Source organism: Lolium perenne, chromosome 1, assembly GCF_019359855.2.
Source record: "Lolium perenne isolate Kyuss_39 chromosome 1, Kyuss_2.0, whole genome shotgun sequence".
Taxonomy (NCBI): Eukaryota; Viridiplantae; Streptophyta; class Magnoliopsida; order Poales; family Poaceae; genus Lolium; species Lolium perenne.
Window position 1 is genome coordinate 126,535,662 of NC_067244.2, and position 16,745 is coordinate 126,552,406.

Sequence of the window (16,745 nt, forward strand, 5' to 3'; positions counted from 1 at the left end):
TTTCGGCACCATGCCGAATTGGTCTCTCAGTATGGTACTGATCTGATCCGCTGTGCTGGCTGAAGGAGTTGCACTCTGAAGATTCGCCGGGGTGGCGTACTTAGCCAGCCATGTTTGCTTTTCCAGCTCTGAGCCAACTGCAGGAGCTGGGCTCTGGATTTTCGTCGGGGTGGCGTACTTAGTTAGCCACGTCTGCTTCTCAAGCTCTGTCGCTGACGTTCCTCCTGTTTGCGCCGGAGTCCCTGACGTTGTGGTCTGGTTTGAGAGTGGCCAGTTGCCACAATCTGGCACATACGTGCACGCGTATCCTTGAGGGATCTCCTTGGGCGCCTCAGCCAAGAACTGGTAGTCACTAGGGTCACCACCGATCTTGTAGACGACGAATGCCGGTGTAGCCGGCACTTCAGCTGGTGCTGCCAACGCATATGGCAGCGGTGGACGGGACTGGAGTGGCAACTCTCCTTGATGTGTCCCGAGAGCTGGTCCTGACGGCGAGTACTGGTGGCTCATGATCTCCTGGATCACGCGCAGAGCGACACGCTCCAACACGTTGACCAGGTTTTCAGAGTGGCGGTGTAGCGAGTGAGCCACCAAGTAGTTGATCTCCTGCCGCAGGCCCCTGGTACGTTCCTCCGAAGGGGCAGAGAGGTCTATCCCATCGAGTGCACCTTGCGGTGAGAATCCCTTCCATCTGATGCCATGGGAACGGGTTCTCTGAAAAGAGCCGATGAGGTCGGCTTCGAGGGTGACCTTGATCTCGTCATATCTCTTCTTGAGCTCGTCAGGCAGCTCCTCGTAGGTGACTGGCGTGCCGTCCGCCATCTCAGATGTAGATGGCGATGTGGTTGATGTAGACGATTGTCCCACCGGGCGTGCCAGAATGTGTTGACTGCCAAAACCCACCGGCGGGCAGCGACTGTCAACACGGTAGAGCCGGGAAGAGCCTAGAGCTGCGGCTGGCTGAGACCCCTCCGAGCGACGGCCCGCAATGCTCTTCTGGTCACACGTCCGATGCGAAGTGCAAGGGCGTGCCACCTGACCTATACCTGGTTAGGAAGGTGATGGGGATGCCTCGCTTAGTTTCCTGCATGGCATACACGTAAACATTAAATACGAGCCTCGATCAGCTCTCAGGTTATCCTGTGAATCGGCTCAAAGAGCCGATCCACCCATGATTCGTACGGGGTGCACGAATATATGGTGATCCTGCTTGATCAAGATAAAGCTAATGAGATCTACGACGATTTAGGGTTTTCACCGCATAATCGGATCATCCTACTCCAGGTTGGGCCTCGCGGCCACGCACGGTGATCGTAAGCCGATCCTAAACAAGGCCTAAAAACCAACATGAAGTTGATCCTCGGAACATCCTGTTTAGGACTTGCGAACGCCACCCTACGTGCCGCTGGATCCTCCCCCCCTTTGTAAGGCCTAACTATTGCAGATATTAAACTAATCCTTGTAGAACAAGGAGCAATCGTAACGGATCAGATCTACTAAACAATGATCAAGCGGGGTGCCGCCCCCACGCCTGAGATAGGTGTGAGGGCGGCTAGACATGCAAGGGTTGCACTACGTAAGCATGTTATACGAAGAACTATGCTAACCCTAACACATCTATGATAACTACGTTGCTCGCCATCAAAGACGCTTCAGTACGAGTAACGCATGAACAACGTGGAGCTTGTGCTGCCTAGATCGCAAGATGCGATCTAGGCAGCATGTCGCTTACCTGATAGAAACCCTCGAGACGAAGGAGTTGGCGATGCGCCGAGATTGGTTTGTTTGGGTTGAACGTGAGTTGTTGTTTATTCCATAAACCCTAGATACATATTTATAGTCCAGGGGACTTTCTAACGTGGGAATATCCCACCGTGTGCGATACAAACTCTAAATCTTGATCTAAGATATAATATACTATAATTAAAGATACATGGGCAAACTAGCCCAAATTCTCCGTGCAAGGCCGCTTCAGAGATCTTCCACGTGTAATCTTCCAAGCCCATCTCTCTAACGGCCCACCTTCTGATTTGACCAAAATCTGGTGATAACAGGCCCCCGTCGGCCCTCCGACTCTGCCCTTCTGCCTACTTAAAGCCTTCGTCGAGAAAACCCCAGTACCGAGAGCCACGATACGGAAAACCTTCCAGAGACGCCGCCGCCGCCAATCCCATCTCGGGGGATTCAGGAGATCGCCTCCAGCACCCTGCCGGAGAGGGGAATCATCTCCCGGAGGACTCTTCATCACCATGATCGCCTCCGGATTGATGTATGAGTATTTCACCCCTGGACTATGGGTCCATAGCAGTAGCTAGATGGTTGTCTTCTCCTCATTGTGCCATCATGTTAGATCTTGTGAGCTGCCTATCATGATCAAGATCATCTATTTGTAATGGTACATGTTGTGTTTGTTGGGATCCGATGAATATGGAATACTATGTTATGTTGATTATCAATCTATCATCTATGTGTTGTTTATGATCTTGCATGCTCTCCGTTGCTAGTAGAGGCTCTGGCCAAGTTGATACTTGTAACTCCAAGAGGGAGTATTTATGCTCGATAGTGGGTTCATGCCTCCATTGAATGCAGGACGATGTGACGAAAGTTCTAAGGTTGTGGATGTGCTGTTGCCACTAGGGATAAAACATCAATGCTTTGTCTAAGGATATTTGTGTTGATTACATTACGCACCATACTTAATGCAATTGTCTGTTGTTTGCAACTTAATACTGGAAGGGGTGCGGATGCTAACCTGAAGGTGGACTTTTTAGGCATAGATGCATGCTGGATAGCGGTCTATGTACTTTGTCGTAATGTCCAATTGAATTTCACACTACTCATCATGATAGGTATGTGCATTGTTATGCCCTCTTTATTTGTCAATTTCCCAACTGTAATTTGTTCACCTAACATGCTATTTCTTATTGGAGAGACACCACTAGTGAACTGTGGACCCGGGTCCATTCTTTTACATCGAATACAATCTACTGCAATACTTGTTCTTACTGTTCTTCGCATACAAACATCATCTTCCACACTATACATCTAATCCTTTGTTAAAGCAAGCCGGTGAGATTGACAACCTCACTGTTACGTTGGGGCAAAGTACTTTGATTGTGTTGTGCAGGTTCCACGTTGGCGCCGGAATCCCTGGTGTTGCGCCGCACTACACTCCGCCACAAACAACCTTCATGTGCTTCTTCACTCCTACTGGTTCGATAACCTTGGTTTCTTACTGAGGAAAAACTTGCTATTGTACGCATCACACCTTCCTCTTGGGGTTCCCAACGGACGTGTGCTTCACGCGTATCAGAGACTCCCCTTGCAGCGTGTCTTGATCTCCCCGGCAACGACGCTAGAAATTTAGCTACTGGCGTGCAGTTGACGTGGGAGTTAGAAATCTCTGTGGTGTAATTTTCCTTCACGTCCCCGGAAACGGCGCCAGCAATTTATCTTGATACGCATAGAGCACACGCCCGTTGGGAACCCCAAGTGGAAGGTGTGATGCGTACAGCAGCAAGTTTCCCTCAGTAAGAAACCAAGGTTTATCGAACCAGTAGGAGTCAAGGAACACGTGAAGGTCGTTGGTGACGGAGTGTAGTGCGGCGCAACACCAGGGATTTCGGCGCCAACGTGGAACCTGCACAGCACAATCAAAGTACTTTGCCCCAACGTAAGAGTGAGGTTGTCAATCTCACCGGCTTGCTGTAAAGAAAGGATTAAATGTATAGTGTGGAAAATGATGTTTGCGAAGAACAGTAAGAACAAGTATTGCAGTAGATTGTATTCAGATGTAAAGAATGGACCGGGGTCCACAGTTCACTAGTGGTGTCTCTCCAATAAGAAATAGCATGTTGGGTGAACAAATTATAGTTTGGAAATTGACAAATAAAGAGGGCATAACAATACACATACATATCACGATGACTACTATAAGATTTAATTAGGGCATTACGACAGAGTACATAGACCGCTATTCAGCATGCATCTATGCCTAAAAAGTCCACCTTCGGGTTAGCATCCGCACCCCTTCCAGTATTAAGTTGCAAACAACAGACAATTGCATTAAGTATGGTGCGTAATGTAATCAACACAAATATCCTTAGACAAAGCATTGATGTTTTATCCCTAGTGGCAACAGCACATCCACAACCTTAGAACTTTCGTCACATCGTCCTGCATTCAATGGAGGCATGAACCCACTATCGAGCATAAATACTCCCTCTTGGAGTTAAACGTATCAACTTGGCCAGAGCCTCTACTAGCAACGGAGAGCATGCAAGAACATAAACAACACATATATGATAGATTGATAATCAACTTGACATAGTATTCCATATTCATCGGATCTCAACAAACACAACATATAGCATTACAAATAGATGATCTTGATCATGATAGGCAGCTCACAAGATCTAACATGATAGCACAATGAGGAGAAGACAACCATCTTGTTACTGCTATGGACCCATAGTCCAAGGATGAACTACTCACACATCAATCCGGAGGCGATCATGGTGATGAAGAGTCCTCCGGGAGATGATTCCCCTCTCCGGCAGGGTGCCGGAGGCGATCTCCTGAATCCCTCGAGATGGGATTGGCGGCGGCTGCGTCTCTGGAAGGTTTTCCGTATCGTGGCTCTCGGTACAGTTGTTTTCGTGATGGAGCCTTTAAGTAGGCGGAAGGGTAGGGTTGGAGGCATCACGAGGGGCCCACACACTAGGGCAGCGCGGGCCCCTCCTTGGCCGCGCGACCCTAGCGTGGCGGCGCCTCGTGGCCCCACTTCGTAACTCCTTCGGTCTTCTGGAAGCTCCGTGGAAAAATAAGACCCTGGGGGTTGATTTCGTCCGATTCCGAGAATATTTCCTTTGTAGGATTTCTGAAACCAAAAACAGCAGAAAACAACAACTGGCTCTTCGGCATCTTGTCAATAGGTTAGTGCCGGAAAATGCATAATAATGACATAAAGTGTGTATAAAACATGTGAGTATCATCATAAAAGTAGCATGGAACATAAGAAATTATAGATACGTTTGAGACGTTTCACCCGCCGCTTGGCAAGGGAAGCTGAGGCGGCAGCTTCAGCCCAGGAGGCCGCGAGGTTGTCTGAGGCCCAAAGGGTGGACTCTGAGGGGGACCCGGCGCTGCCCCATGTTGGAGATATGCCCAAGAGGCAATAATAAAAGTGGTTATTATATATCTTTATGTTTATGATAAATGTTTATATACCATGCTATAATTGTATTAACCGAAACATTGATACATGTGTGATATGTAAACAACAGAGAGTCCCTAGTATGCCTCTTAACTAGCTTGTTGATTAATAGATGATTAGTTTCATAATCATGAACATTGGATGTTATTAATAACAAGGTTATATCATTATATGAATGATGTAACGGACACACCCAATTAAGCGTAGCATAAGATCACGCCATTAAGTTATTTGCTATAAGCTTTCGATACATAGTTACCTAGTCCTTATAACCATGAGATCATGTAAATCACTTATACCGGAAAGGTACTTTGATTACATCAAACGCCACTGCGTAAATGGGTGGTTATAAAGGTGGGATTAAGTATCCGAAAAGTATGAGTTGAGGCATATGGATCAATAGTGGGATTTGTCCATCCCGATGACGGATAGATATACTCTGGGCCCTCTCGGTGGAATGTCGTCTAATGTCTTGCAAGCATATGAATAAGTTCATAAGAGACCACATACCACAGTATGAGTAAAGAGTACTTGTCAGGAGAGGAGGTTGAACAAGGTATAGAGTGATACCGATGATCAAACCTCGGACAAGTAAAATATCATGTGACAAAGGGAATTGGTATCGTATGTGAATGGTTCATTTGATCACTAAAGTCATCGTTGAATATGTGGGAGCCATTATGGATCTCCAGATCCCGCTATTGGTTATTGGTCGGAGAGAGTTCTCACCCATGTCCACATAGTTCACGAACCGTAGGGTGACACACTTAAGGTTTGATGTTGTAATGGTAGAACTTGAATATGGAATGGAGTTTGAAGTATTGTTTGAAGTCCCAGATGGGATCCCGGACATCACGAGGAGTTCCGGAATGGTCCGGAGAATAAGATTCATATATACGAAGTCATTTTATAAGATTTAAAATGATCCGGAAGATTTTATGGAAGGTTCTAGAAGGTTCTAGAAAAGTCCGGAAGAAATCAATTTGGAAGGCGGAGTCCCAAAGGGACTCCACCTCCCATGGCCGGCCAACCCTAGAGGGGGGAGTCCAAGGTGGACTCCACCTAGGTGGCCGGCCACCCCCCCCCCCTCATGGAAGGGTGGGAATCCCACTTGGGTGGGAGTCTCACCTTGGGTAGGTTTCCCTACTACATGGAAGGTTTTGGGTTGGGGTCTTATTCGAAGACTTGTAGTCCAACACTTGGGGGTTCCATCTATATAATGAGGGGCATAGGGGAGGGGGCCGGCCACCAAAAAGCCATAGCTTGGCCGCACCCCCTTAGTGGCCGGCCACCCCTCTCCCAAACCCTAGCTGCCCCCCTCTCCTCCACCTCTCCCGCACGCTTAGCGAAGCTCCGCCGGAGTTCTCCATCGCCACCACGCCGTTGTGCTGCCGGATTCAAGGAGGAGCTACTACTTCTGCTGCCCGCTGGAACGGGGAGAAGGACGTCGTCTTCATCAACACCGAACGTGTGACCGAGTACGGAGGTGCTGCCCGATCGTGGCACCGTGATCAAGATCTTCTACGCGCTTTTGCAAGCGGCAAGTGATCATCTACCGCAGCAATAAGAGCCTACTCTTATAGGCTTTGCAAATCTTCAAGGGTGAGTCTCGATCATCCCCTCGTTGCTCCCGTCTTCTAGGTTGCATCTTGGCTTGGATTGCGTTCTTGCGGTAGGAAATTTTTTGTTTTCTATGCAACGAATCCCTACAGTGGTATCAGAGCCGTGTCTATGCATAGATGGTTGCACAAGTAGAACACAATGGTTTGTGGGCGTTGATGCTTTTGTTATCTTTAGTTTGAGTACTTTGCATCTTTGTGGCATAGTGGGATGAAGCGGCTCGGACTAACTTTACATGACCGCGTTCATGAGACTTGTTTCTCGTTCGACATGCAACTTGTATTGCATAAGAGGCTTTGCGGGTGTCTGTCTCTCCTACTATAGTGAAGATTCAATTTACTCTTCTATTGACAACATTAGTATCACCGTTGTGGTTCATGTTCGTAGGTAGATTAGATCTCTCTCGAAAACCCTAAACCACATAAAATATGCAAACCAAATTAGAGACGTCTAACTTGTTTTTGCAGGGTTTGGTGATGTGATATGGCCATAATGTGATGATGAATATGTATGAGATGATCATTATTGTATTGTGGCAACCGGCAGGAGCCTTATGGTTGTTTTTAAATTTCATGTTGAGTAGTATTTCAAAGTAGTTGTAATAGTTGCTACATGAGGTGAACAACCATGAAGACAGCGCCACGGACCTTGACGCTACGCCGACGATGATGGAGATCATGCCCGTTGATGATGGAGATCATGTCCGTGCTTTGGAGATGAAGATCAAAGGCGCAAAGACAAAAGGGCCATATCATATCACATATGAACTGCATGTGATGTTAATCCTTTTATGCATCTTATTTTGCTTAGATCGCGACGGTAGCATTATAAGATGATCCCTCTCACTAAAATATCAAGATAATAAAGTGTTCATCCTTAGTAGCACCGTTTCCAAGACTTGTCATTTCGAAGCATCTCGTGATGATCGGGTGTGATAGAATCAACAAGTGCATACAACGGGTGCAAGCCATTTTTGCACATGCGGATACTAAGGTGGCCTTGACGAGCCTAGCATGTACAGACATGGTCTCGGAACACGTGATACCGAAAGGTAGAGCATGAATCATATGACTGATATGATGAACACTTTGAGTGTTCGCCATTGAAATTACATCTTGTCTCGTAATGATCGAACTTAGGTGTGGTGGATTTGGTTCGTGTGATCACTAAGACAATTCGAGGGATATTGTTTTGAGTGGGAGTTCACCTAGATTTTTAATTATGTTGAATTAAAATTTGAACTCAATTTGTCATAAACTTAGTCTAAACTATTGCAAATATATGTTGTAGATATGGCGTCCCCAATCAATTTTAACCAGTTCCTAGAGAAAGAAAAGCTTAAGAGCAACGGTAGCAACTTCACCGACTGGTTCCGTCATGTGAGGATCTTCCTCGCTGGTGGAAACCTGCAATATGTACTTGATGCACCGCTAGGTGACCCTCCTGCAGAAACTGAAACCGATGAAGTAAAGAATGTTTACGCTACTCGGAAAGCTCGATACTCTCAAGTTCAGTGTGCCATCCTATGCAGTCTGGAAGCCGATCTTCAAAAACGTTTTGAGCACCACGATCCTCATGAGTTGGTCAATGAGCTGAAAGCTATATTTGAAACTCATGAGGCCGTGGAATGCTATGAAGCATCGAAACACTTCTTCAGCTGCATGATGGAAGAAGGCAGATCCGTTAGTGAGCACATGCTCGTTATGACCGGGCATGCGAAGAAACTCAGTGACTTGGGAATAGTGATTCCTAATAGACTGGGGATTAATCGTGTCCTTCAATCACTGCCACCTAGTTACAAGAACTTTGTGATGAACTACAACATGCAGAACATGAACAAAGAGTTACCTGAACTCTTTGGCATGCTAAAAGCTGCTGAGATTGAGATCAAGAAAGCGCACCAAGTGTTGATGGTCAACAAGACCACCAGTTTCAAGAAACAGGGCAAGTCTAAGGGAAAATTCAAGAAGGGTGGCAAGAAAGCTGCCACGCCTCCTATGAAACCTAAGAACGGACCTAAGGCTGATGCTGAGTGCTATTACTGCAAGGAGAAGGGACACTGGAAGCGTAATTGCTCCAAGTATCTGGCTGATCTGAAGAGCGGCCTTGTCAAGAAGAAGAAAGAAGGTATATCTGATATACATGTTATATATGTTTATCTCACTGGTTCTCGTACTAGTACCTGGGTATTTGATACTGGTTCGGTTGCTCATATTTGTAACTCGAAACAGGAACTAAAGAATAAACGAAGACTACTGAAGGATGAAGTGACGATGCGCGTTGGAAAGGGATCCAAAGTCGATGTGATTGCTGTCGGCACACTTCCTCTACATCTACCTTCGGGATTAGTTTTAAGCCTAAATAATTGTTATTTTGTACCCACGTTGAGCATGAACATTATATCTGGATCTTGTTTAATGCAAGACGGTTATTCATTCAAGTCTGAGAATAATGGTTGTTCTATTTTTATGAATAATATCTTTTATGGTCGAGCACCTGAAAAGAATGGCTTATTTCTGTTAGATCTCGATAGTAGTGATACACATATACATAACATTGATGCTAAGCGAATTAAATTGAATGATAATTCTACTTATATGTGGCACTATCGTCTTGGTCATATTGGAGTGAAACGCATGAAGAAACTCCATACCGATGGATTACTTGAATCACTTGACTTTGAGTCACTTGATAGATGCGAAGCATGTCTGATGGGAAAAATGACTAAGACTCCATTTTCTGGTATGATGGAGCGAGCTACTGACTTATTGGAAATCATACATACCGATGTATGCGGACCAATGAGTGTAGCATCGCGCGGTGGTTATCGTTATGTTCTAACCTTCACAGATGATCTGAGTAGGTATGGGTATATCTATTTCATGAAACATAAATCTGAAACTTTCGAGAAGTTTAAGGAATTCCAAAGTGAAGTAGAAAATCAACGTAACAAGAAGATTAAATTTCTACGATCTGATCGTGGAGGTGAATATCTGAGTTATGAGTTTGGCATGCATTTAAAGAAATGCGGAATACTTTCACAATTGACACCGCCGGGAACACCATAACGAAACAGTGTGTCCGAACGTCGTAATCGAACTCTCTTAGATATGGTTCGTTCTATGATGTCTCTTACTGATTTGTCGTTATCATTTTGGAGTTATGCATTAGAGACAGCCGCATTCACTTTAAATAGAGCACCATCAAAATCCGTTGAAACGATACCGTATGAATTATGGTTCAATAAGAAACCTAAGCTGTCGTTCCTTAAAGTTTGGGGTTGCGAAGCCTATGTAAAGAAGTTACAACCGGACAAGCTAGAACCCAAAGCGGAGAAATGCGTCTTCATAGGATACCCTAAGGAAACTATAGGGTACACTTTCTATCACAGATCCGAAGGCAAAATCTTTGTTGCTAAGAACGGAACCTTTCTTGAGAAAGAATTTTTCACTAAAGAAGTGATTGGAAGAAAAGTAGAACTCGATGAGATTGATGAATCTTTACTCGTTGATCAGAGTAGCGTAGTACCGGAAGTTGTACCTGTACTGCCTACACCGGCAACAGAGGAAGCTAATGATAATGATCATGAAACTTCGAACGAGGAAACTACTGAACCTCGCAGATCGACAAGGGAACGTGCCACTCCTGATTGGTATGATACTTGTCTAAATGTCATGATTGTGGACAACAATGATGAAGACCCTGCGACGTATGAAGAAGCAATGATGAGACCAGATTCCAACAAATGGCAAGAAGCCATGAAATCCGAAATGGGATCCATGTATGATAACAAAGTATGGACTTTGGTAGACTTACCTGATAGCCGCAAGGCTGTTGAGAATAAATGGATCTTCAAGAGAAAAACAGATGCTGATGGTAATATTACTGTCTATAAAGCTCGACTTGTCACAAAGGTTTTCCGACAAATTCAAGGAGTTGACTACGATGAGACTTTCTCACCTGTAGTGAAGCTAAAATCTGTGAGGATTTTGTTAGCAATAGCTGCATTTTTCGATTATGAGATTTGGCAGATGGATGTCAAAACGGCGTTCCTTAATGGAGACATTGAGGAAGAGTTGTATATGGTACAACCCAAAGGTTTTGTCGATCCTAAAAATGCTGACAAAGTATGCAAACTTCAGCGTTCAATTTATGGACTAAAGCAAGCATCGAGAAATTGGAACCGACGCTTTGATAAGGTGATCAAAGACTTCGGGTTTATACAGTGTCATGGAGAGGCCTATATTTACAAGAAAGTGATTGGGAGCTCTGTAGCATTCCTGATATTATATGTAGATGACATATTATTGATTGGGAATGACATAGAACTATTAAGCAGTGTTAAAGGTTATTTGAATAATAGTTTTTCAATGAAAGACCTTGGTGAAGCATCGTATATATTAGGCATCAAGATTTATAGAGATAGATCAAGACGCCTAATAGGGCTATCACAGAGTACATACCTGGACAAGATTCTAAAGAAGTTTAGAATGGACGAAAGTAAGAAAGGATTCTTACCTATGTTACCAGGCAAGGTCTTGAGTAAGACTCAAGGACCGGCTACGGCAGAAGAAAGAGAAAGGATGAGTCAGATCCCCCATGCCTCGGCAGTAGGCTCTATTATGTATCACTACAACAAAAGTTGCCATGGCCGACGAAGTTGAAGTCGCGCCGTGGTTGCTGGTGTACCATGGCCGACGATTTTGGGTCTGTCCGTTGTGCATGTCAAAACATTTTTTTTCTCATTTTTGAGGCCACCTAGCCCGACGAAACCGGCCAAAACGTTGCGTATGGTGGCCCGGGACGTGGTGCATCTCGAATTCTCAGGTTCGCCGGCCGAGTCAACGCAAATCCACACTGCCGAGGGATGTAGGGCCCAGATGGCAGCCTCTCTGGCATTGTTTTTTTTCTCGATCGCTTCATCTCGTTCAACGCTCTCCGATCGAGCCGTTCACGATGCAGGATCATGGGTCCCGCATGTCATCCTCTATGAACCAAAATTCTTTCTATTCTTGGATTTTTTTTGACCCCCTGATTTCTGGCTACTTTCTTTTTCTTTTGATCCCTTGCCGCCTTGGAAACGTTGAGACCGCTGCTGCTAATTGGGACCCGCATGTCATCCTCTATGTACTATAAAACTTTCTTTTCTTGGAGTTTTTTTGGCACCTCAAATTTGGTCACTTGCCTTTTTCTTTCGATCCCCTGCCGCCTCTCAAACGGTGATACCGCTGCTGCTAAATGGGACCCGCATGTCATCCTCTATGTACTATAAAACTTTCTTTTCTTGGATTTTTTTTGGCACCTCATATTTGGTCACTTGCCTTTTTCTTTCGATCCCCTGCCGCCTCTCAAACGGTGATACCGCTGCTGCTAAATGGGACCTGCATGTCATCCTCTATGTACTATAAAACTTTCTTTTCTTGGATTTTTTTGGCACCTCATATTTGGTCACTTACCTTTTTCTTTCGATCCCCTGCCGCCTCTCAAGCGGTGATACCGCTGCTGCTAAATGGGACCCGCATGTCATCCTCTATGTACTATAAAACTTTCTTTTCTTGGATTTTTTCTGGCACCTCATATTTGGTTACTTACCTTTTTCTTTCGATCCCATGCCGCCTCTCAAACGGTGAGACCGCTGCTGCTAAATGGGACCCGCATGTCATCCTCTTTGTACTATAAAACTTTCTTTTCTTGAATTATTTTTGGATCCTGATATTTGGTCACTTGCCTTTTTCTTTCGATCCCGTGCAGCCTCTCAAACGGTGATACCGCTGCTGCTAAATGGGACCCGCATGTCATCCTCTATGTACAATCAAGTTTCTTTTCTTGAATTATTTTTGGATCCTGATATTTGGTCACTTTCCTTTTTCTTTCGATCTCATGCCACGTTTGAAACGTTTAGGAACCTGTAGGCTCATGGGACCCGCATGGCATCCTCAATGTACTATAAAAGTTCATTTTCTTGGTTTTTTTTCACCCTCTGATTTTTGGCTATTTCCTTTTTCTTTTGATCCCCTGCCGCCTTTGAAATGTTGAGGACTCTGCTGGCTCATAGGTCCCACATGTCAGCTTGTATGAACGATAAAACTTTCCTTTCTTGGAGTTTTTTTACCCCCTAATTTCTGGCTACTTTTTTTTTCTTTTGATCTCAAGCCGCATTTGAAACATTGGGACCGCTGCTGCAAATTGGGACCCGCATGTCATTCTCTATGTACAATAAAGTTTCTTTTCTTGGATTATCTTTGGCTCCTGATATTTTGTCACGTGCCTTTTTCTTTCGATCTCATGCCGCCCTTGAAACGTTGACTAAGCTGCTGGCTCATGGGTCCCGCATGTCATCCTCTACGAACAATAAAAGTTTCCTTTATTGGAGTTATTTTTTGACCCCTAATTTATGGCTATTTGCCTTTTTCTTTTGATCCCCTGCCCCTTTGAAACGATGAGGACGCTGTTGGCAGGTCGGTCCCACATGTTATCCTCTATGAACAATAAAAGTTTCCTTTGGTGGATTTATTTTTGACCCCTAATTAATTTCTGGCTATTTCCTTTTTTTCTTTTGATCCCCTGCCGCCTTTTTTGCGATTTTTTTTCTCGAATTATCCCCTGCCGCCTTGGAATCGTTGAGGATGCTGCTGCCTCATGGGTCCCGCATGTCATCCTCTCAGAACGGTAAATATTTCTTTACTTGGATTTCGTTTACCAACTGATTTTTGTCTTATTTTTTCTTTCGATCTCCTGCCGCCTTTTAAAACGTTGTCGAGAGGCTGCTGGCTCACGGGTCCTACATGTCAGCCTCTATAAACAATAAACGTTGAGGATGCTGCCTCATGGGTCCCGCATGCCATCCTCTCAGAACGATAAATGTTTTCTTTTCTTCGGTTTTTTTACCAACTGATTTTTGTTTTTTTTTCATCCCCTACCGCATTTAAAACGTTGACGACGCTGCTGGCTCATGGGTCCCCGATGTCAGCCTCCCCGTACAAGAAACATGTGATATCTTGATTATTTTGCAGACAATAAACATTGTATTTCGCTCTGAGCTATTGCAAACGGATAAATTAAATATTTATTTTTACATAAACAAACTTATATGTTGAATCTCCTTGTTTTGTGTTTTTGCGAAGCATAGGACTTTCCTGTTTTTTTAGATAAATCCGAACTTTCCTGTTTTGGAGTGGGCTGAAATTGTACGAGTCAAAAGACCCAGCAGGATAGTTCGAAGGCCCAGATGTTTTGGAGTGGGCTGAAATCTTTCTTTTCTTGGATTTTTTTCACCCCCTGATTTCTGGCTACTTCATTTTTCTTTTGGTCCTGTGCCGCCTTGGAAACGTTGAGACCGCTGCTGCAAAATGGGACCCGCATGTCATCCTCTATGTACAATAAAATTTCTTTTCTTGGATTATTTTTTGCTCCTGATATTTGGTCACTTGCCTTTTTCTTTCAATCTCATGCCGAGTTTGGAACGTTGAGGAACCTGCTGGCTCATGGGTCCCGCATGTCATCCTCTATGAACAATAAAAGTTTCCTTTGTTGGATTTATTTTTTACCCCTAATTTCTGGCTATTTGCCTTTTTCTTTTGATCCCCTGCCCCCTTTGAAACGATGACGACGCAGCCGTGTGTGTCGGTCCCACATGTCATCCTCTATGAACAATAAAGGTTTCCTTTGATAGATTTATTTTTTACCCTAATTAATTTCTGGCTATTTCCTTTTTTTATTTTGATCCCCTGCCGCCTTGGAATAGTTGAGGGTGCTGCTGCTTCATGGGTCCCGCATGTCATCCTCTCAGAAAGGTAAATGTTTCATTTCTTCGATTTTGTTTACCAACTGATTTTTGGCTTATTTTTTTTGTTTCAATCTCCTGCCGCCTTTAAAACGTTGATGACGCTGCTGGCTCATGGGTCCCCAATGTCAGCCTCCCATCCGCAAATCCTCTTCTTGCAAAGGTTGTATTTCTAGCTAGATAGCTAAGGTGGATTCGAATCGCAGTGGTCTGTGCAGCTCAGGTAAGCCTTCTTGCACTGATTAATGGAACTAGTGTATAGCAAGGTCAAGACATGTGGCTCGGTGTAATGAATCTATTTGAATCATGTTGTGGATTCAATCTGATAGTTCTCTAACAGGTCAGCCAAAATAGGAATTAAGTTTTTTTCTAAAACGGAAATGTAAATTAAGATGAACACAAACATTAGTTATCATAATAGCTGATCATACATACATACTTGCTAAGAGCAAAAACTTGCCAGAGTTTTACCACCCATACAATTAATTAGCAGTTCAGATAAGATAACCTTATATAAGTATAACTACAAATGCATTTGCTAAGGGCTCATGGGACAACAGAACTAGACAACCGCAAACTTTATGACCAGCATGTCACAGTGGCATCGAAAGATCTTGACCTTCAACTTTGATCCAATGCAAAGTTTGGCACCGCCAATGAACTTTTTCCACCTGGAAGTAACAGCCAAGCGGCCATCTGTGGGACTGACGGAGTACTGTACCTCCACGGTGAGACCTTCACTCTCCATGACGAGGGAAATCTTGCCCCTTCGGCCAGCATTGAGATCCTTGGAGATACTTTTAGGCAATTTCTGATTCAAAGCAAGAGATACCACCAAAAATTAGTCAATGGCACCAATGCACTAAAGACTGAACCATGTGAGACTTTGAGCAGAGAAGACATCAAGATAAGAGCAGTTATGCTGTCATATACTCACGAACATAGCCTTCAGATGCGTCCTGGTCACCACACGGGTGGCCACAACAATGAGCTGAGACCTCGGTGATCTGGCTGGGGCAGGTGCAGGAGCAAGGGCTGGTACACGAGCTGGTGCTGATGCAGGAGACTGCTGGGCAGGTGCAATAAACGGTGCCTCTAGAGGAACCGGTGCTGATGTAGGAGACTGTTGGGCAGGTGCAGTAAACGGTGCAGCTAGAGGAACCAGTGCTGATGCAGGAGCCTGCTGGGCAGGTGTAGTATATGGGGTCTCGACAGGAACCAATGCTGATGTAGGGGCCTGCTGGGTAGATGCAGTAAACGGAGCTGGTACAGGAACCGGTGCTGATGCAGGAGAGTGGGAAGCCGGTGCCGGTGCTGGTGTGGGTGCCCTTTGTGACATCCGCTCCTGTTCCATCAGGGGATCTGCAGCTTTGATCATGTTAAACCCAGCAAGCTAGAACAGAGGGAATGGTTTAGAACAACTGCTCCGAATGCAGTAATCAAAGGATATTGATACGTCCAAAACGTATCTACTTTCCCGAACACTTTTGCTATTGTTTTGCCTCTAATTTGTGTATTTTGGATGCAACTAACGCGGACTAACGCTGTTTTCAGCAGAACTATTCTGGTGTCTCGTTTTTGTGCAGAAATCCAACTTTCGGGAAAATCCTCGGAATTTATGCAGAAGGCCCTATTTTCCCAGAATAATGACGGAGCCAGAAGGACAATTAAGGTGGAGGCCCGAGGGCCCCACACCACAGGGCGGCGCGGCCCAGGGGGGCCCGCGCGGCCATGTGGTGTGGCCCCCTCGGCCGGCCTCTGATGCCCTCCTTCGGACTATTTATCGGCCTCGACCTAAAAACGCACGGGGAGAAGTCGAAGTCGCCAGAAACCCTCCAGAACGCCGCCACATCGCGAAACTCCGTCGCGGGAGCCAGAAGTCTCCGTTCTGGCACTCCGCCGGGACGGGGAATTGGAGGAGATCATCGCCGCCATCACCACCAACGCCTCTACATCAACCAGCCATGTTTCCCCCATCCATGTGTGAGTAATTCCCCCGCTGTAGGCCGAAGGGGATGGTAGGGATTGGATGAGATTGGTCATGTAATAGCATAAGATTGTTAGGGCATAGTGCCTAGTGTCCGTAATTGGTACTTTGATGATATTGTTGCAACTTGTTATGCTTAA